This window comes from Propithecus coquereli, unplaced genomic scaffold, assembly GCF_000956105.1.
Source record: "Propithecus coquereli isolate 6110/MARCELLA unplaced genomic scaffold, Pcoq_1.0 Scaffold252, whole genome shotgun sequence".
Lineage (NCBI taxonomy): Eukaryota > Metazoa > Chordata > Mammalia > Primates > Indriidae > Propithecus > Propithecus coquereli.
This window is the reverse complement of record NW_012148086.1, coordinates 2,507,463-2,530,673: the sequence shown is the minus strand read 5'-3', so window position 1 is coordinate 2,530,673 and position 23,211 is coordinate 2,507,463.

Sequence of the window (23,211 nt, the reverse complement as noted above, 5' to 3'; positions counted from 1 at the left end):
TTCTCCCTTTATTCACTATTCTCATGTTTTAGAAACTTTCTCTTCCGATAACCCCAGAGTTGGCTTGTCAGTGCCATGTTCCTCTCTTCGATGGGTCCTAGTTTTCTATGTGCTGTTTAATATTACGCACCAGTGGCTTGCTTCTCTTCCCATTGCACATATTATCTCTGGATGATTTACTTTAACACTCCTTATTAAACAAAAAGGAGGGCAGCTATACAGGTGTGATGAACTAAATGGTATTCCCCTCAAATCCATTGTTGAACGCCTAATTCCCAGTGTGACTGTGATTGGAGTAAGGAAGCACTTAAGGTAAAATTAGGCTATAAAGGTGGGGCCCCAATCCAGTAGGAAGAGATACTAGAGAGCTGGATACTTTGTCACAGGTGGACAGAGTGAGAAGGCGCCATCTGCAAACCAGAAAGAGAGCCCTCACCAGAAACTGACCTGGCCAGACTTTGATCTTAATCTTAGACTTTCCAGACTCCAGAATTGTGAAAAATTAATTTCTGTTGTTTAGGCTGCCCTGGTGTATAGTATTTTGTTATGACAAAACAAGTAGATGTATACATTCCCCAAAGACTTGTGTGTGTGTGTGTGTGTGTGTGTGTGTGTGTGTGTAAATTGCCCCCCAAATATGGAAGTCTATAGGTCCAAGAATAGGCAAGATAACATTAAAGGAGGAAGACATTTCTCTCCATGATAAAATGTACATTACATTTCATTGATTCCTGGATAACACTAACTATAAGATACATGATTATTACAGGAATCGATAAGAAATAAAAAATGCTTTCAATTAAGCTATGACATGTCATCAGTAGTAAGACAATCCCAATTTCAGAAATGATATAATGTAAAAATAAATATGCATCTTAGCATCAATGAAATATAGTGTTATTTAAGACAGAATAGTGCTAAGACATAGGTTAATAGAAGTGGAGTGCCATAGAAAGATCACAGTGATTTTCAGAATTTAGTATATTAAATGGGAAAAGGTGTGCTAGAAAAGAGAAGTAACTGACTTTCTTCATGGAAGAAAAATAATTGTGGCTCCCTATATCATAAATCCAGATAGATTAGAGATCTAAATATGAAAAACAAATCTTAAAAATAATAGAGGATAATATTTGTGTATAAATTGTGAACTCAAAATCTTAAGTCCCCCGAACCAACTGAATGGGTCCCTCTTGGCCAAGGGGACCAGTCTCCGCCCCCAGAAGAAAACCATTAAAGCTGAGCTGCTGGCCATGAGGAGGAGGGAGGTCAGATATGCCTATTTATGCCCTGTCCCTTTTGAGTTATTTTTTATAATGACAAGATACAAAATCATTAACAAGCCTAAGACCATGTAAGGCAAAGGTTAAGCCGTGCCTGTAGGTCATCAGCTTACTTAACAGATCACTTCAGTCTGGGTATGTGTTCAGTGGCTTGTCTCTGATTAGCAGACTTCCTTATCTTAACATCCCAAGTCTTTAGACAAAGCTTCATTTCTTTAACCAATTACAAATCAAAGAATCTTTCTACCCACCTATAAGCTGTCATGCCCCACTTTGATATTTCCTGCCTTTTTGGGCTGATGTACCCCTTCCATACATTGATTTATGACTTTGTGTATAATTCCTATCTCCCTAAAATGTATAAAAGCAAACTGTAACCTACCACAGCAAGGCCGCTTGCTTAAGGCTTCTTAGGCATGGCTCTCTGGGCCATGGTTGCACTTATTTGGCTCAGAATAAACCTCTTTAAATTATTTGGCAGAGTTTAGATTCTTTTCCACTGACATATGAAATATGGCAAGATTTATTTTGTTTTGTTTTAATTAATAGACTATTTTTAGAGCAATTTTCATTTCACAGTCAAATTGAGGACAAAGTACAGAGAATTTCTGCATACTTATCTATACCCCCCAACACTTCCCCTGTGTGGTGGTTAATTGTATGTGTCAACTTGGCTGGGCCATCGTGCCCAGATATTTGGTCAAACATATTATTCTGGATGTTTCTGTGAGGTCATTGGATATAGTTTGAATATTTTTCCCTTCTCATGTTGAAATATGATCCCGAATATCAGGGTTGGGGCTTAGTGGGAGACGTTTGGGCTACAGGGTTTGCATGCCTCCTGACCCGAGCCTCATGAGTGGCTTGGTGTCGTCCTTGTGATAATGAGTGAGTTTTTGGCCTCTTCCTCCCATCTCTCTCTCTTGCTTCCTCCCTCTCGCCGTGTAACGCCTGCTCTCTCTGCCTTCTGCCAGAAGAGGAGGCTCCCTGAGGCCTCCCGATGCGGATGCAGGAGTCACGCTTCTTGGACAGCCTGCAGAACCTTGAGCCAAATAAACCTCTTTTCTTTATAAACTACCCGATCTTAGGTATTCCTTTAGAGCAATTCAAAAGGGACGAAGACAGTGTTTTTATATAACATTAACATTTAGATAAGTGGACTGTGAGGAGATTGCCTTACATAATGTGGGTGGGCCTCATGAGATAGTGAAAGTCTGAATAGAACAGAGATTGACCTCCCACGGGGAAGAAGGAATTCTGCCAGCGATGGCCTTCGAACTTGAACTGCAACATCATCTCTTCTCTGGGTCTCCAGCATGCTGTCCCCACCCTGCAGATTTTGAACTTGCCAGCCTCCGTAATCACAAGCTAATTCATTAAAGTAAATCTTTCTCCCTCTCTCTATATGTACACATATCCATTGGTTCTGTTTCTTTGAAGAATGCTGGCTAATAGAGTCTGTTGTGCATATCTGCCGTAGTGTGATACACTTGTTACAATTGATGAGCCAATGTTGATATGGCTGCCTCATTTTAGGGCACTTCACTTTATTGCACTTGGTGGATAGTGCATTTTTTTATAGAATTGAAGATTAGTGGCCACCTTGTGTTGAGCAAATCCATTAGTGCTATTTTTTTCCAACAGCATGTGCTCATTTCACATCTCTGGTCACATTTTGATAACTTTCACACTATTTCAAATTTTTACCTTATTATTATATTTATTATAGTAATCTGTAATCACCGATCTTTGATGTTACTATTGTAATTGTTTTGGGGCACCAAAAATTTAACTGATAAATGTGTGTGTTCTGACTGCTCTACTGAGCACCCATTCCTACATTTCTCTCCCTTTTTTCTGGTTTCCTATTCCCAGAGACACAATTTTATTAACATTAGGCCAACTAATAACCCTACAATGGCCTCTAAGTGTTCAAGTGACAGGAAGAGTAGCACATCTCTCATTTTAAATCAAAAGCTAGAAATGATTACGCTTAGTGAGTAAGGCATATTGAAAGCCAAGAGAGGCCAAAAGCTAGGCTTCTTGTGCCAAACAGTTAGCCAACATTCCCTTAACCCAAAACATACTCCAGAGCAATCTCCTAACTCTCCTAAATTCTGTGAAGGCTGAGAGTGGTGAAAAAGCTGCAGAAAAGTAGTTTGGAGCTAATAAAGATTAGTTCATGAGGTTTAAGAAAATAAGCAATCTCCGTTAACATAAAAGTACATGGTGAAGCACAAGAAGCTGCAGTAAGTTACACAGTAGACCTAGCTAAGGTCATTGATGAAGGTGGCTACACTAAACAACAGATTTTCAATGTAGACAACATAGCCTTCTATTGGAAGAAGATGCTACCTAGGACTTTCATAGATAGAAGTCAAGGCCTGGATTCAAAGCTTCAAAGGATAGGTTGACTGTATTGTTAGAGGCTACTGTACTTGGTGACTTTAAGTTGAAGGCTATGTTTGTTTTTTGCCATTCTGAAAATCCTAGGGCTTTTATAAATTATGCTATATCTACACTGCCTGTGCTTTAGAGATTGAACAAGAAAGCTTGGATGACAGCCCACCTATTTACAGCATGGTTTACTGAATATTTTAAACAAACTTATGAGATCACTTCTCAGAATAAAAAAATTCCTTTCAAAATATGACTGCTCATTGACAATGTGCCTGGTCAACCAAGAACTCTGATGGAGACACTGTTATTTACGTATCAAGGGAATCAATGTTGTTTTATGCCTGCTAATACAACATTCATTCTGCATCCCATGGGTCAAAGAGTAACCTTGACTTTCAAGTCTTATTTAAGAAATACATTTTGTAAGTCTATATAGCTGCCATAGATAGTGATTCCTCTCATGAATTTGGGCAAAGTAAATTGAAAACCTTCTGGAAAGGACTTAGTATTCTAGATGCCACTAAGAGCATTTGTGATTCATGGGAAGAGGTCAAAATTTCAACATTAGCAAGAGTTTGGAGGAAGTTGACGCTAATACGGATGACTTCGAGAGGTTCAGAACTTCAGTGGAGGAAGTCACTGCAGATGTGGTAGAAATAGCAAAAGAACTAGAAGTAGAAGTGGAACCTGAAGATATAACTAATTACTTCAATCTCATGATAAAATTTGAACTGATGAGGCAGTTACTTTTTATGGATGAGCAAAGAAAGTGGTCTCTTGCCCTGGCATCTACTACTACTGAAAATGCTGTGAACACTGTTGAAATGATAACAAAGGACTCATAATATTCCATAAACTTAGTTGAGAAAGCAGCAGCAGGGTTTGAGAAGATTGACTCCAACTTTGGAAGAAGTTCTACTGTGGATAAAATGCTATCAAACAGCATAACATGGTCAGAAAAATCTTTTGTGAAAGGGAGAATCAACTGATGCAGCAAACTTCATTGTCTTATTTTAAGAAATTGCCACAGCCACCCCAGCCTTCAGCAACCACCATCCTGTTCATTCAGCAGCCACCAACACTGAGGCAAAACCCTCCACCAGCAAAGATTACAGCTCTCCGAAGACTCAGATGATTGTATTCATTTTTAGCCATAAAATATTCTTAATTAAGCTATGTACATTTTAGATGTATTTTACACATTTAATAGACCTTAATACAGTGGAAACATAACTTTTATTTGCACTGGGAAACCAAAAAATTTGTGTGACTTACTTTATTATTTACTTCATTGGGGTGACCTGCTGGAACCAAACCCAACATATCTCTGAGCTATACCAGTACGTTATTGTTAACTAAATTTCATACTTTCCATTAGATTCACTCTTTGTGTTGTAAAATTATTTGGGTTTAAACAAGTGTATGATTTGTCTGCCATTATAGTACCAAGCAGAATATTTTCACCTTCCTACAAATCTCCTGTTCTTCACCTATTTGTTCCTTCTCTCCTCCCTCAAGCCCTGATGACTATCAATATTTCTACTGTCTCTACAGTTTTTTTCCATTCTAAGACATCATATAGTTGGAATCATGCAGTAGGTAACCTTTTCAGACTGATGTATTTCACTTAGTAATATGCATTCAACTATCCTCTATATTTTTCCATAACCTGACATGACATATCTTTATATCACTGAATAATAACCCATTGACTGGATGTTCCACAGTTTATCCCTTCATCTACCAATGGATATCTTGGTTGTTTTGGGGTTTGGGCTATTATGATTAAAGCTGCTATAAACATTTGTCTGCAACGTTTTTGTGTGGACGCAAGTTTTCAATTCATTTCGATAAATACCAAGGAGCTGGACCACACGGTAACGGGATATTAAATTTTCTAAGAAATTGACAACCTGTCTCCCAAAGTAGCTCTATCATTTTGTATTTCCATCAGCAATGAGAGGTTTAATTAATGCCCATCCTCACCAAAATTAGATAGTGTCAGTTCTCTTGGATTTCAGCCATTCTGGTAGGTGTGTGGTGGTGTCTCATTGTTCTTTTAACTTGAAATCCCCTTATGACACATGATATTAAATATATTTCATATGCAACCTGTGTATCTTCTTTGGTGCAATGTCTGTTCAGATCTTTTGCCCATATTCTAATTGTTTCTTTTCTTATTGTTGAATTTTAAGAGTTCCTTGCATATTTTGGATATGAGTTCTTAAAAGATATGTGTTTTGCAAATATTATCTCTTGGTCTGTGGCTTGTCTTTTAATTCTCTGAACAGTATCTTTTGCAGAATGTTTTTAATTTTAATAAAGTCAAGATCATCAATTTTTCTTTCAGTAATTGTTCTCTTTGTGTTGTATCTAAAATGTCATTGTCAAACCTAAAGTCTCCTAAGTTTTCATCTGTCTTATCTTCTAGAAGTTTTATAGTTTGCATTTTACATTTATATTATGATCCATAACACAATGAAGTAGGCCATATTAGCCCATTTTACAAACATGTCTTAGAGAGCTTACTTGGCCTAGTGAAAATCATAGTGCTTTGCAACAGTGGAGACTGCATTCAAACCAAATTCTGCCTGGTGCTAATGGATTTGCCATTTCTCTAAATCCCCTTGCAATTCATGTTCAATTTTAGGCTACTAAAATGTGAAAGGCTGCACCTTGTATGGGCCCATAAAATTTCTCCTAATGGAAGATAAGTCTTGTGGAATAAAATCCTTAATGGACTGTTGCTCTAAAACTGTCTCCAATCATTCTGTATCCACTAGCTTCCCTTTCTTACTTAACTCTGTCCATTTTAAGCACTTTCTCCTAAAAGCCCTTTTTGCCTGGAGAATAAAATGCTTTAACCTGGCAACTTACCCAGCGAAATGTCAAGGAAGCAAAATGAATTGAAATTTGAGGCTCACTAGTAAAGCTGAAATGCCCCACTCCTGAGTCAGACCTAACAGAGCATCAACCTTTGAAGACTAGGAAGTAGGCCTAAAACAGCCTCACCTGTCTGTGGAACTGGATCCCACAACTGGAGAGCCCTCTTGAGGTCTTTTATTTTGCAGATCTCTAAACAAAGCCTGAGCTGTGAATCGCAAGGCAGTGTGTACACTTTTGCAGAAATGTTTCAGTGTGCATCAGCCTTTTATTTCTTTTTATTATTTAATAATATTCCACTGTATGATATACTATGTTTTGTTTATCCATTCATTAGCTAATGGACATTTGGATTGTTTCCACTTTTTGACTATTATGAATAATGCTACTATAAATATTCATGTCCCATTTTTTTTGTGTGTGAACATATGTTTTTAATTCCCTTGAGTGGAATTCCAGGAGTGGAATTGCTGAGTCATACGGTAACTCAATGTTCAACTTTTTGAGAAACTGCCAAACTGTTTTCCAAATTGGCTGCACCATTTTTCATTCCCACCAGCACTGTATGAGAGTTCCAATTTCCCTAAATCCTTGCCAACACTCGTTAGTATTTGTTTTTTTGATTATGGCAACCCTAATGAGCATGAAGTGATATCTCATTGTGTTTTGATTTGCATTCCCCTGATGACTATGATATTGAGTATCTTTTCACGTACTTGTTGGCCATTGTTTATTTTATTTTATTTTTCTTGGAGAAATGTCTCTTCAAGTCCTTTGCCCATTTTTTAAGTTGGGTTGTTCATCTTTTGGTTGTTGAGTTGTGAGAGCTCTTTATATATTCTGGATACAACTCCTATCAGACGTATGAATTGCAAATATATTTTCTCCCAGTCTGTAGATCATCTTATGTACGTGTCTGTTTAATGATCTGTCTACAGGACTAGCAATAAGTTCTTTGAGGGACAAATGTGTCTACTCTTTTCTCTTTTTCTGTCTACCACCTAGCAGAGTGCTGAGCACATAGTGGGAATTCATTGCATGTCAAACAATCAAGTAAATCCTTAATGACATGAACAAAACTAATAAGCTTCTTAGGGATATTTCTTACAATATTTCTCTGATCCTAGCAATTATCTCAGGCCTAAATGCAGCTCAGAAAGTCAATTCTACCAAAGATGAAAAGATATATTCCAGACACACAATTTGCTGATGGTCTGAATTTAAGTAGTAACTGAAGGCTATATAGATATTCCTTAGCTATTCCTCAAAAATAGCTTTAATATATTTAATCTCAACTGAATATGGTGGCAGGGTGTTTAATGTCACAGTGGCTAAGAAAAATGGACATAATTTTCCTTAAAAGCATTTTTTGCATATTCTCCGATATATGGATAAATGTGTAATGAATGTCTAGACTCTATCCTAAGACTATAAAAATAAGGTTTTCCAAAAATTCTCTTTAGCAATCGGGGCCAAAAAATAGTGTGTGTGTTTGTGTGTGTGTGTGTGCGCGTGTGTGTGTGCGCATGCACCCGTGTGTGTGCATATGCGGGGGTGTACGTTAGGTTGAGGGCCAGCTGTGAGTGGTGGGTGGTGAGGGCACTTGTGGCCTGTAGCAACCTCCAGAGCCTTACTCCAAACACAGAACGTCTACTTTCTTTTAGTCTCTATATTAGATTTATTTAAAGTGCTCCGATGCTCTAATTTTTTTTTAGTGGAAGTTTTAAACCTCCGGCCTGAAAAACACTGGTCATGGGAATAAAACATTAGTCCCAGGAATTTTAGCCCAGAAAACCTTTTTAAATTCAGGTAACCAGACACCTATCTTACCCATAGTCTACCCCAGAAATATTTCTTACATCTCCTCTTTCCTTATCACCGGATAAATGAGCTCCAGGACGTTCTATAACCATCTGGATCTGGTTTTCCTCATCTTTAAAATAAGAATTCTAATAACAGCAACTTTATGTGATTTTAAGCAAACATACAATACTAACAGCAAAGTGGCTACCAGGGTGCCTGGCACAATGTCAAGTGCAAGCTTAGTTTCAGTGTTCTGCATCCAAACTTGCTTTTTATTACAATGAATTGGTATCTATTTTTTTGCTCATCTGTGTCCATTCCTTGGCGGTCCTTGCACGAGGTCATGCCTGTGCTTGGCACAACACTGGCGCATAATGCTGCAAAAGAAGGAGTGGTCACTTCACCCTGGAAAAGTCAGAGAAAGTTTCCAAGAAGAGAAAAGCCCTATGTTCAGTTTTGAAGGTTGAGAGGTTGTTTAAGGGGATGGAAAGTTGAGGTGAAATGGGGAGAGTGGAGGAGTCGATGTTAGATTTAGTAAGGCCATACTCTTTCTAGCACACAGTGGTAAAAGCCTTAACATGGATTATCTCGGTCGGTCTTCTAACAGTCTTGCCAGGGTTGCACGGATGCATGCAGCAATAGAGACCAGCTGCACGTTGTGCTGTATGGTGGGCTACCCACAGCACGTGGGAGGGAGCAGTGGGAATGGGTTGCAGTGCCAGACAGGGCCAGATTCATGGAGAGTCTTTTTAATGCACTAATAAAAGTAAATTCAAGCACCAAACACAGGGAGGATCAAAGTTAGGTCTTTGGTGAAGAGATCGCCCCGGGTCCTGCCCTCTGTAGGGCTCTGGTTGTGGTGCAGTACTCTGCTGTTGCCTTCTTGGAATTTTTTATATACACAGCCCTCACTCTGCAGAGTGGTTCAGGACCTGAAGTTGACTATGCAAGCTGGAATTGTGTAAAGTGACCTTAATTTATCCTTGGGGAAATGGCGATTGTTCTGTGACCTTTTATATTTTTTGTCAAAACATTAAAAACTCCCTTGCCATTCATTAGTTGTAGATGTGTAGTAAACTGAAAAGCAAGAGTAAAAGCAATATTTACTTAGTGCACTGTAGTTGAAAACACTAAAAACATAAGAAAATCAAAGTGCTTTTTTTCTTTACAAAAAAACTCATCAATAGTAGATTGAGCAATGATTTCACACTTTCAGTGTTGTTAAATATCTCTGAGAGATCAGATCCTTAAATGTGATTTTATTTTTTGCCAGCATCACTTTTTCTAGCACATTTTCATCCTTGTCATCATCACCACTTTCTTCATGTGTGTTGATAAGTTTGCTCTTGAACAGCAGCAATGTCAACAATCCCAAGGCCAGCTACTTGTTCTATTAATTCAGTTTACTTTCAATTCAAATTTCACTTCCAGCATTACCACTTTTTATTTTTTTGCTGCATTTGCATCTTTGTTGGCTAATTCGCTCTTTCCATGAGCCATTTTCATCAAATGTCGTATGGGCTAATCACAGGAAGATGAGGAGCCAACACCACTGCATGCTTTGCTGTCTGTGCATGAACTCAATAGCATTTGTGCAATGACCAATCGCTGGCTGACTTTGGAAGGAGTGATGGGATTGGTTAATGATCATGATTGGCATCTGGTATTTACACAGTGATTTGTAGACTGGAAACCAGCAGCAAAGGCTTTATGCATTCATTCACAGTTAATATGCCATGGTGGCTGCAATTTAAACTGTGTTTTTTGGGTCGGTGTAATTAAATGGTGGTAATTGATAGGCACACACGTCAGAACTATGCAAAGCGAGGGCTGCCAGCAATTTTGTCTTTGAACTTGTGTTTTGTAAGCATTGTCAGTGGATCAGTGGAGCGTGCTGAGAGCAGAGGAGACACAAGCAATCTGCATGGCTGCCACCAGTTCTTACCAAGCCATTCAAATATATGTCTGTGATGACCCATTAGCACAGAATTTCAGCAGACTTATGATGAGTGGTAGCTCAGGGAGACTTAGTAAAAGGCAAGCGTGTTATATCCATGATGAAATGAGAGTGTCAACAGCCCCCAGAGACCACACTTTTCAAATGAACAAAATTTACACCAGATGCAGAACGAAAGCAATCAACTTCTAAGAAACATGAACAACCAAGATCTAATCATATCCTTTCTCACTGTGTTGCTTCTCTCTGTTAGTTGACCATTTACACTGAAAATGATAACATAAAAAGAAAGGAAAAGATAAGGCCACCAATAGTTCTTTTTTTTTTTTTTCAGTTCTCCCTTACTCATCAGCTATGCAAATGTGGACAGTCTCGGTGGAATGTGCATGCATCAAGTGAAATAAGAACAGTCAGCTTAGTTTTAGGTAGTATTTCTACCATTCCATTATGCATGAAACACATATGCATTATGAGCTACAATATGGGAATTATACAATTTTGGTGATTCTACATATGAATTAAATGTTCTCACATTACATTTAAAATTGGCATTACACAATATAAAGATGAATGATTATATTCATGCTAATAATTTAAATTTTAATTTTTCTTCACTTAGAATGACATTAACTAACAAATAAACATCATAAGAGATCAAAAGAGAGACTGTGGAGAATGGAAAAAGCTTTATGTTTTACCATTAATAACACTCTTTCCCTACATTTTGAACAAGGGGCCCCATATCTTCATTTTGCACAGAGCCCTACAATTTATTTAGCAAACTCTGTCTTTGGTATTTCTAACGCTTCCTCTGGAATATTTAGGAACTTTGTTGCTGTTAAATTTGGAAACGTTGAAAGGTCTTATGTAGGAAAGATCTATATATCTATATCTCTCTATATAGATATATGAGATAAAATTACACTGAAATCAGCATGAGGAATGAGTTAGGTTTCAAGTTGTTTTCCACTTATCACATGATAAACCATAGATCCTGAGCAAGCTGAAGTCACATAACAAACCCTCAGAACAAGAGCAGAACAACTAAAACAATAACAATCTTTTACTTTTGCATCTTGTTCATGTCTTAGCACAGTTAATGAATGCATGATGTTATCCCAACCCCTAGGGAAAAATCTAATGAAATGTTTTATGGTAAAGAAACTGAGGCTCAATGAGGTGATTTTTCAAGGATCAGCAAGTCAGCAAGAACTAGCAAGGAATTGTACATCCATGTAGCCAGAAACGGAATCACTAGCTCTTTGCACAACTCATACGGATCATTTCCATCTATAAGGTCACAAAATAACTCTCTCCACAAAGCCTTTTCAGACTGTGGAAGGAGAGTGGTCACATGCTATAATGCTCACACTAAAGCCACTGTCATTCCTCCTTATTTAATTACTCCTCTAAAAACTCACACCCGGCCTCTTAGACTATTAAAAGTATTGTGACACATTCATATGGAGCAATATTTTGTAATCTTCCAAAGCAAAAAGACAGCTATACAGGAACACCATGCTTTACTGCACTTTGCATTATCATGCTTTGCAGTGATTGTGTTTTTTACAAATGGAAGGTTTGTGGCAACCCTGCATTGTCGAGCAAGTGTGTCGGTGCCATTTTCCAAAAGCACGTGTTTACTTTGTGTTTTATTGTCATATTTTGGTAATTCACATAATGTTTCAAATTTCTCATTATTGTTACATATGTTATGATGCTCTGTGATCAGTGATCTTTGATGTTACTATTGTAATTATTTTGGGACACCACAAAACATACCTACATAAGACAGAAAACTTAATAAATGTTTTATGTGTTCTGACCACCCCATAGACTAGCCCTTTCCCTATAGCTACCCTTCTCCTTGGCATTCTCTATTCCTTGAGACCCACATTGAAATTAGGCCAATTAATAACCCTACGATGGTCTCTAAGTGTTCAAGTGAAAGGAAGAATTGCATGTCTCTCACTTTGAATCAAAAGCTAGAAATTATTAGATTTAGTGAGAAGGTATGTTGAAATCCCGGATAAGCTGATCACTGGGCCTCTTGCACCACACAGTTAGCCAGGACGTGAATGCAAAGGAAGAGTTCCTGAAAGACATTTAAAGTGTTACTGAAGCAAACACATTAATGATAAGAAAGCAAAACAACATTATTGCTGATCTGGAGAAAGTTTTAGTTATCTGGATGGAAGATAAAACCAGTCACAACATTTCCTTAAACCAAAGCCTAATCCAGACCAAGGCCCTAAGTTTCCTCAATTCTAGGAAAGCCAAGAGAGGTGAAGAAGCTGCAGGAGAAAAGTTTGAAGCCAGAAAAATTTAATTTATCAGGTTTAAGAAATGAAGCCATCTCCCTAACTTGAAATTGCCAGGTGAAACAGCAAATGCTGATGGAGAAGCTGCAAGTTATCCAGTGGTGGCTACACTAAACAACACATTTTCATATAGACAAATCAGCCTTCTGTTGGAAGAAGATGCCATCTAGCACTTTCATAGCTAGAGAGGAAGAATCAATGAATGGATTCAAAGTTTCAAAGGACAGGCTAACTCCTTGTTGTGAGCTAATAGGGCTTTAAGTTGAAGCCAATGCTCATTTACCATTCTGAAGATCTTAGGGCCATTACAAATTATCCTATATCTACTCTGCCTGTGTTCTAGAAATGGATCAACAAAGCCTGTGTGACAACATTTCTGTTTGTAACACAGTTTACTGAATATTTTAAGCCCATCATTGAAACCTAGTGCTCAGAAAAAAAAATCCTTTAAAATATTACTACTCATTGACAATGCACCAGGTAATCCAAGAGCTCTGATGGAGGTATACAAAGAGATTAATATTGCTTTCATAACTGTGAACACAATATCCATTCTGCAGCCCATGGGTCAAGGAGCAATTTTGACTTTCAAGTCTTATTTAAGAAATACATTTTGTAAATCTATATGGCTGCCATAAAGAGTGATTCCTCTGACCAAGCTGGGCAAAATAAATTGAAAACCTTCTGGAAAGGACTGACTATTCTAGATGCCATTAAGAACATTTGTATTAATGGGAGGAGGTCAAAATAGCAACATTAACAAGAATTTGGAAGAAGTTGACTCCAACCCTCATGGATGACTTTGAGAGGTTCAAAATTTCAGTGGAGGAAGTCACTGCAGATGTGGTAGAAATAACAAAAGAGCTAGAAGTAGAACCTGAAGATATGACTGAATTGCTGAAATATCATGATAAAACTTGAACAGATGAGGAGTTGCTTTTATGGATGAGCAAAGACAGCGGTTTCTTGAGATGGGATCTTCTCCCAGTGAAGATGGCTGTGAACATTGTTTAAATGACAGTAAAGAATTTAGAATATTCCATAAACCTAGTTGATAAAGCAGTGACATGGTTTGAGAGGATTAACTCCAATTTTGCAAGAATTTCTACCGTGGGTAAAATGCTATCAAACAGCATAATAAATGGTCAGAAAAATCATTTGTGAAAGGAAGAGTCAATTGATGTGGCCAACTTCATTGTTGTCTTATTTTAATAAATTGCCGCAGCTGCCCAACCTTCAGTAATCACCATCCTGATCAGTCAGCAGCCATCAGCCTAGAGGCAATGCCCTTGATTGGCAAAAGGATTATGTCTCTCTGAAAGCTCAGATGGTTGTTTTCATTTTTAGCAATAAAGCATTTTTATTAAGATACGTACATTGTTTTTTAGATATAATGCTATTGCACTCATTAGACTACAGTATAGTATAAACATAACTTTTATATGCACTGGGAAACCAAAAAGTTCATGTGACCCACTTTATGGCAATATTTGCTTTAGTGCAGCTGTCTGGAATCCAACTTGCAATATCTCTGACGTTTGCCTGTATATGCTGATATGCAAAATTATGAAAATATAACTATAAAAACCAGATTCTCATTTATTTAACAGGTAATGCTAATAATAAACGTTATTATTATAAATGTTAGTTTAGCTATTCTGCATTAGAAGCATAAACTACTCAGGGAAAAAACCTAACGGAGCATGGGCCAGTGCTCTAACTGTAAAATATTTTTGAGAAAAATTAAGACATAAATGGATGGATATTTCATGTCTATGGTTTGTACCATAAATGGATGGATATTTCGTGTTCATGGTTTGTATAAGTTTATACTATTACATTATTCATTCTTTCCAAATTGATCTATAAATTGAACACAAACACAAAACTCTAGCAAGCTTTTCTGCAGAATTTTTCAAGCTGATTCTAGAATTATAGAAAAAAATTTATACAATTTGGTATTGGCATAAATACAGATAGATCAATAGAACATAATAGAAAGTTCCAAATTATGAAATATGCTGTCAATTAATTTTTCTTCAGTTTGAATATATATCTGATTGTGTATGTATGTGTGTGTATGTGTGTATTTATCTTGCTTAGTAAGCTTATCAGATCTGTAATTTGGTGTCTGACATCAATTTGGGACTACTTTTGGTCATTATTTTTCCAATTTTTTTCTGCCCTGTTCTCTCTTTTATATGTTCCTGGTAGTTCAATTACATGTATGTCAAACCACTTGACAGTGTTTGGATGTTCTGTTCTTTTGCATTTGCGTGTGTGTCTGTTTTTTCAGTTTGGACAATTTCTGTTGATGGATCTTCAATTTCAGTTATTCTTTCCTTGTCACTGTTGGATCTACTGACCATCCAGCTCATGAAAGTTAGTATTTATTATGTGAATGTGTTTTTTATATTTAGCATTTCCTTTGGATTCCTTTGAGTTTCTACTGACATTATCCATCTTATTTGTTTTCTACATTTTTTCTTTAGATTTTTTAGCATATTAATTGCCGTCATATTAAATTCCCTGTTGGATAATTCTAACATGTGTGCCATACTAGACTTTGGTTCTGATGATTGCTTTGTCTCTTCAGATTGTATTTATCTTGACTTTTGTTACGGTTTATACTTTTTTTGTTGGGAGCTAGACGGGTTTCATAGGCTGATAAGTACCAAGATAAATAGGCCTTTAGGAGTTGAGTTGTTTGATGTTTATCGTTGCTGTGGGCAATAGAGGCATCAGATTCCACCAGTGTCCCTGCTTTTTCCTTTCCTCTTGATTTGGGACTTCTGTTTGTTCTGCTCCTCAGAGAGAGTCAGCTTCTTGCACTTCTCCTAGCTGTAGTCCATTGTCATTCTTATTGGAAGCTTACTTACATATTAATAGTTCTAAGCTGTGTGTGGGGGAAGGGAGGGATTCTCTAATGTTTTTATAAATTTGCAGTCTTTGGGGTGCATGGTGGACTACCTACCATGAGGGTGCAGTTCTGCAAAGATATTTGTGTCCCTCCTTTAGGGTAGAGCTTTCCGCTGTACCCTAATCCATTCTCCAGATGTGCTAGTATCCTCTGAAGTCTGTGCCCTTGGAGCCCTCTCCCTGTAAATCATGGCTTTTTTTTTTTTTTTTTCCCCAAAGTGAGAGAGCCAGGGAGTCTGGATCCGTGTTGGAACAGGGTGGAGTTCCCTCTCCCTAGCTGGGGCTGGATTTCACTTTTGCCATGTGGCACCGCTAGGATTGAGCCTTTGTCTTGTAAGGAATTCTGAAGGGTTGTGGAAGATTTCCTGATGGCCACTCTTCCCTCTCATGGTCAGGGCCAGGCAGAGGAGAAAGCAGAAGAGAGGAGGACAGGGGACAGAGGGAAGGGAGGAATTGAGGATTCCCCCCGTGAGACTGTAGTGGGTGGTGGGTTACTTGAAGCAAAGCCTGAGAAAGTGTGACCTATCCCTGATGGCTCAGGAGCTTCCCGCCCTCACACAGCCCACAGTCAGCCTCTGGGTCCATATTCCTCATGGGGTCTCATGGCTTTTTTCCAGGTAAGCAGATCTCACCTGCTTTATCTCTCTGAGTGCAGCTGCCTCTCCAGATTTTTTGATGATTATTTTCCCTGTGACCTCAGTTCTCTGATGGGTCCAAGAAAAGTCACTAATTTTCACATTGTCCAGCTTTTTTCTTGTTGTGAAGACAGGAGTAATGACTTCCAATCTATTTCATGTCAGAGCTGAAGCTGGAAGTCTGCAACTTAATTTTGAACAGAAATCTTTAATTTTTGTACAATCAGATCAATCAATTTTACTTTATGGATTTTCCTTTGGGAGTAAAAAATATATTCTTGTATTTTTTCTATTAACTTTATTGTGTTATATTTTATATCCAGACCCGTAATATGCTATAATCCCCTTGGGTATATAGAGTAAGGTAACAAATTGGTTTTATTTTTTTCCATATTTAATTTATTTTCCAACATTATATACATGAAATAGGCACATATTTCTTTAGGTTTCAGTATGGTGGTTTATCCTGCAATCTCAGCTCTCTTATGGATCCAAGAAAAGTCATTTATTTTTATTTGTTCAACTTTTTCTTGTTGTAAAAATGGGAATGTCAACTTTCAAACTCTTCAAATGTCTGAGCTGAAATCAGAACAATTTATTTTTGAAAATGCACCAAATCAACTCAACAAAGAAAGAGAAGTCTTTTTACATAAATGGTGCTAGACTAATTGGATCTCTATATGGAAATACGTGGATCCTGACCTCTATTTTACTCCAAAGAAAGAAGAGAGGGATAAAAAATCTTATGAAAGAAAATATAGAAGAATATATTCATGAGACTGAGATTTTTCGATATTTTTAGACAGTTCATATAACAAACTGTTACAGCAAAAGATCGTGATTCTGGACACATTATAAATCAATCCCAGTTGAGATTATCTTTGGAGGAGTGATGGGAACATGAAAGAATTTAGGGATCTTTGACTTTCTACTTTTTCTATTTCCATATTATTTGAAGTTTATACATATGTTGTAATAACAAAATAAAGAAATAAAGGCTAGTTCAGATATGATTGCGAAGGCAGTGAAGCTGTTCTGTATGGTACCATACTGGTGGATACGTGCCATTATACATTTGTCCAGACCCATAGAATGTATACCACCAAGAATGAACCCTGATGTAAACTATGAATTTCAGTTGATCATGATGTACCATTATAGGTTCTTCAAGTGTAACAAATGTACAACTCTGGGGGAGGGGGCAGGGTGCTGATAGTGGGGAGGCCTGCCTGTGGGCAGGGCGCATATGGGAAATCTCTGTATTTTCCACTCAATTTAATTGTGAGCCTAAAACTGATCTAAAAGTGAAGTCCATAGGGAACAAATCTGCTTTGGTGTCCAGTAATCTTAAATTACTAAATTAAAATTATTTTTGTTCCTTTTGAAGAAAATTTTATACAAATATACATACATAATTTCAGGAATTTCACACATAGTATTTCAAATATTCAGTCTTGCAAGTTGCACTGTAAATTATTTTAAAACAAAAATCCTAATTTTGTATTTAAAAAACTTGTTTAGCTAATTATGTCAATTCACTTTGTCAACAGTGATGTAAATATTGTGCAAGGGGGCATAGTCTGTTTTCTCTTTTATACACAGTTCATAGATTCACTAATTCCTTCTAGGAATCTTAATTAAACATTTACTTCATGTTGGACTCTGTACTATCTGTAGAGGATTTTTTGTTTTAAAGATAAGACGAGGTCCCAATATTGTGGTCATAGTAAGAGAATGTTGACATGGGACGAAACATCAAGATGGTCACTGAAAAAGCTTTCCCAAATATGATTAAAAATAAGAAAATTCTTAGGTCCACAATAAATCATAAATGCTACTTTTCCCAGAGAAATCTAGTACAGCAAGATTAATAGGATCTGAGTCACATCTTAATCACAACAGAGGCCCACTAAGTCATCCCCTGGCCCTATCCCAACCCAAGATCCAGGAACTTATTTACCCTCAAATTTATTTATTTCAAAACTACGTGACATTCCCAGAACTTGTAACTTTGTGAATCCTCAGAAAATAATCTCATTTTTTCCTAATAATCTGTCTCTTTTCTTATATACAACATATTAAAAGGATGAGGCCCATTATAGCAAAGATCCTAGAAGACTTTTATGCCCTGAGATTTATTTCAAAATTAATAAGAACTGCCAAAAAGTAATAAACCTGCTAAATCAATTTGCACATTTACTGATACCAATATCTAAACCAATGAAACTCACTACTGCCTCTTTTCTGATGAGACATGTCTTGCTCCATCCCTCATACTGAGATCATATTCATTCTCTGGTTCAGGGTTACATGATTGAAGTTGCTATTTCCCCCTTAGGTAGTGGCCTGGTGCCCTGGACCATAACCTCGTACCTGTAGAACCCTCCAGGAGCTGCGCAAATGGAGGGTTATGTGTGTCTCTTATTTCAGAGAGGAGGCCTTGCAGTGTCATGAGTTCTCAAGTCAGTTTTCACTTCAGGAACTTCAATATTACCCCCAGCCCTAGATGTTTATCTAGAAGTGATTTTATAATTTAATCTTCATGTCTTTAGAATTATGTCTTGCTATAGCCCCAGCCCTGTTTTTGTTTCCTACAGAATGTAGATTTGCAGATTCCTCCATCTTCTCCTGGTAGGAGTTCACCTTCTCTTCTCTGGCACACAGCTCATCTTCAGACTGCTAGACCACTCAGGAACTCACCTAAAGACAGACCATATTTTCTTGGCCCTCATATTTCTTCCATGGCCAGTTTGGTCCTATCTGCCCACTGTCAGGCCTCAGTTGTTCCCTGCAAGTGGGACTGCTGTAGACTGAACATTTATGTCCCTCTAAAATTCATATGTTGAAATCTACTCTCCAAAGGCCTCCTCCATGTCTACTTTTCTCCTTTTAATCTGTCAAACCATGGACTTCGGATGGAAAAGAAAGAATAAATTTTAGAGCAGCCTTGAATTCTATGACGGGCTAAGATGTTGTAAGAGAATCCTGAACTCTGAATATTAATACTTGCTACCATTTACGAAACACCAAATGTGTGCCAGGAAATTTAGACTGTTTCCTTTTGTTAACATAACTACTTTGGAAGGCAGGAAACTGAGGGCTTGAGAACAGGATCACTGAACTACCCAGTGTGGTGTCAGCACTGTGGGTTAGCCCAGATCTGTGGCTCCCTGCAGACAGCTCCAGTCAGTGTAGTGCTCTTGACTGCCTTTTATACTTTAATAGCCTATCCATATTTCTCTGTTAGCCTTCGCAATGTCCCAGATGATGGGTCCCTTTCATGTGGACCTTGTAACTCATGTTTTCAGCCCCTTGCAGCTAGGACCCGGGTCTGTGACCTCAGCTCACAACCAGGCCGTGGGTTCTGGTTCTGCAGTGGGCGCCACAGAGAAGAGGAGCAGGCTGTCCATGGCCACAATAGCAGTAACAGCTTCTGAGGGGTTCAAGGTCAAGTTCAAGGCCCAGGAGGTGTCAGTGCTAATGGCAGCAGCAGTTAAGCCCAGTCAAATCCCTGACGTGGAATTTTCAGCAACGGCCATGGGTGACAACTAATTCCTCATCGGTGGCAGGAAGTTGGTATTGTTCCTGGAAAATCTTTGTCCCATCCTTCCAATTACCCTGGAGGTTTCACTATGGCCCTTTCCACCTTAAATATTACTTTTCCACATAAAAAGCCAGAGTCGGTTCTGTTCTCTTCTCACAGCTCGGAATCATGGTCTCCTAATGGCGCAGTTGCTTCTGAGGGCAGAGTAGAGTGCTAGGGTCCTGTGGGGCTGAAGCCTCAGGGCCCAGAGCACCTGCGGATGGGAGAGGCCAGCTCAGCTCCCTTCTCAAAACCCCAGAGAGGGCTGTAGCTGCTGGGCCAGGTGGAGCAGAGTTACCTCCAGGCCAGAGATGCTGACCCGTGTCTCAGGTAACACTGTCTAGTAATATATTTAAAAGATTGCATCTATAAATTAAATGACAATCATTTGGAAGCAGCTTTGTTATAAACAATAAAAAGTAAAATGAAACATTCATGGGTATTACCAGTCTCTCCTCTGGCCCTTATACTACAGAAACAGGGGACTGTGAGACTAAAATCCAAGAGCTGTCACTTGCTAAGGCCCAGTGTGTACTTCGGGCTGACCGGGGACTCCGTTTGAGCTGTCCCCTAGAGTTTGCGCCTGACTGGCGGGGGTGGGGCAGCGGTGCCTGTGCAGTCAGAGAAGTGGGTTGGGTATGGCTGCAGCTCCTTCACCCCCACGCCTCCTCTGTGTGTGGTTGAGAATCCTGATTGAGACTTAGAACCTGTTCAAAAATTACTCTTATTATTCCCACTATTGACGGAGGATTGCACTGTTTCAGGATTGGAACAGAACAGTATGCAGCTGTGGACATCCCAGCGGAGACTGCCCTGGGTCTCACTCTGCCTGCTCCTATCTGCAGAAACGAGACGTGGTCCCGGGTGGTGTGTCCAACTACTGCAGGACAAAGCCAGTCTTGGTGGCATGGCAGTGGGAAAGCAAAACACAAACACAAGAAAAGAGCATGGGGTTTCTTAGGATCCCCGCCCACCACTTCTGGGTTTGGGCTTCCTGGACTGTTCTGTGGCGATAAGGAGGCCCGGGGCTCCTGTGAGAGTCCCCTGTGATTGCAAGCTGTGAAAATGCCAGTGAACCTCCTCAGGGACCAGCTCAAGAAAGATACATCCCGTTTCGCTTGATAAAACAGCACAACAAAAGCACCAGAAACATGTTTTTTCTCCGTGACAAAATTAAGTGAGTGACTTTATAGAATATTGGAATCATGGTTTATTTAACAAATGGGTCTTAGGGCCACCACGTCGCAAGCATTGTGCAAGACGCTGGTCTAGGGGCAGACCAGGACAGGGTGCCTCCTTCTCATAGACAGCAAGAGAAAGCGCCCCTTGTGGGGGGGAGCAAACAGAAGTGGGCTCGTTTTTAAATATACTTAAAAAGAGTCATAAAAACAGAAAACTGCTTTTCGAAGACGTTATAAGCCGATGCTATCTGTACAAGAGAGCCCTAGAGTAAAGTGTTGATGGGAAAATTCTTGCTCAGGTAAAAATATCACTAACCCAAGTAGGCCTTAGAGATGGCTTCCAGGGTTTACAGAAATGCCTCCATTTTATTAACCATTTCAATTTTCTGCCCAATTCCACTTTAATCAAGCAGTTTTGAATACTACATAACATATACAGTTATTTAAAAGCAAAGCCTCAGTATCCCCGAAGCAGTTGCTTCCCAATAATGCATGTGTCAGCCACTGCAGGAGCTGGAACTGGGAGTCAGCTGAGGTCAGATGAGGGCTTTGGATTAGCAACCTTAACCTTATCTGAACTACCGAAAACCCTGTGGCCTGTGAGCAGAGCGTAGCTGGCTGCACGCTGAGCACAGCTTTCCTTCTGAGATTTATGGTGTTTCTGCCTTAGGTTGGAAACTCTGAGAATACTTAACCTCCTCGCTTTATTTTCTGGCTCTTCTCCTTAACTCTGGAAAAAAGGGTGCATCAAAGTGGAGCTAAAACACTTAACTGAATGTTTTGCAACCTCAGGAAAGGCTGGGGTTAATCCTCATCCCGTCGGAACTAGTCAAATATCAGAAAGAAACTAGTCTGCTTTTGAAGAGCTCCTCCGCATCCCGAAATCCACAGAAGTAAACACTTGCGAAGCAGAGGAGCCCATGTGAGGTTAGCGCGGCCTGGAGGCTGGACACTTTGGCGAGGAGGACGGGATGCAGGGGAAAGGGATCTCTGGCAAGGAGCTCCCTCTGGAGAAATCAAATCCAGGCCCACTGTCAGGGACATCTCTCCAAACCAGATGGATTTTCCATTCTTGGGGTTGTCCAGTCTAATAAAAGAGCCTTCCTGAGACGAGCGATTTGTGGTGTTTATGTTCTCCATAGGTCCAGAAAACCCACAGAGCAGATGGAGAGAGCTCCTGCTTGGCTCCGAGTGTGAACACCATTGAGCTGTCTTGAAGGCCAAACCCCTGGAACCTGAGAGTTTCTCAGATCTCATCCTTTCCCCTGACTTTGCACTGGGCACGAGCAAGGGCGCTGCAACTGTCTCCCCTAGGGAAACGGCGTCATAGAGCAGCTTCCTCTGCTTCCCTTTTGTAAAGCGGTCATTCCCCGGCTCCCGGTCCTCTCCGTGGGTGCTCTCAGTCTCCCGTGTGTCCAGTGAGCGTGCCTTGGTGGTAGAAATATGCATAGCTAACTGCTGCCTGTATTCTGAGCCTTACCCCGTCCGCCACTGAGCATTAGCTGGGCTTTCTCAGCGTCCCCCAGCTCCTCTCGGCCGGCTGGCTACGGTGAACACCTCGGCCCCACCCGGGCCAACTCCAGTTTCCGACAGCGCCGCGGACCTCCCGGTGGCATCGGCACAGAGCTGCTCTCCCTTCCTCGCCCCGCCAGCGTCCAGTCCTCCTGGGGCTGTGGGCCGGTTAACCTTCCACTCCCGCACGCGGCTTGCGCCGCCAGGCCCTCCCGCGCTCCTGGCCTGAAGCTATCCTCTCACTTCGGCCTCCCAAAGTGCTGGGATTAAGGCATAAGCTACCACTCCCAGACTCTTTAGTTTTTTGACTGCTTTCCTTATGTCGACAATTTTTTAAATCCTCTATTTTTACTTGCTGCATTAGTCTGCTAGGGCTGCCATAACAAAGTACCATAAACTGGGTGGCTAAAAACGACAGAAATTTATTGTCTCATGGTCTTGGAGGAGAGAAGTGCAAAGTGCAGGATCCTTCCTTGCCTTCTCCTGGTTTCTGGTGGTTCTCAGCAATCTTTGGCATCCTTTGGCTTGCAGTTGCATCACCCCCGTCTCTGCCCCATCATCACATGGCACCATCCTTGTGCCTTGCGTGTGTGTGTTCACATGGCTGTCTTCCTGTAAGGAAATCACATATTGAATAGCGGCTGACCCTACTCCAGTATGACCTCATCTTAATTAACTACATGTACCAATGACCCTATTTACAAATGAGGTCACATTATGAGGTGCCTGGGGTAAAG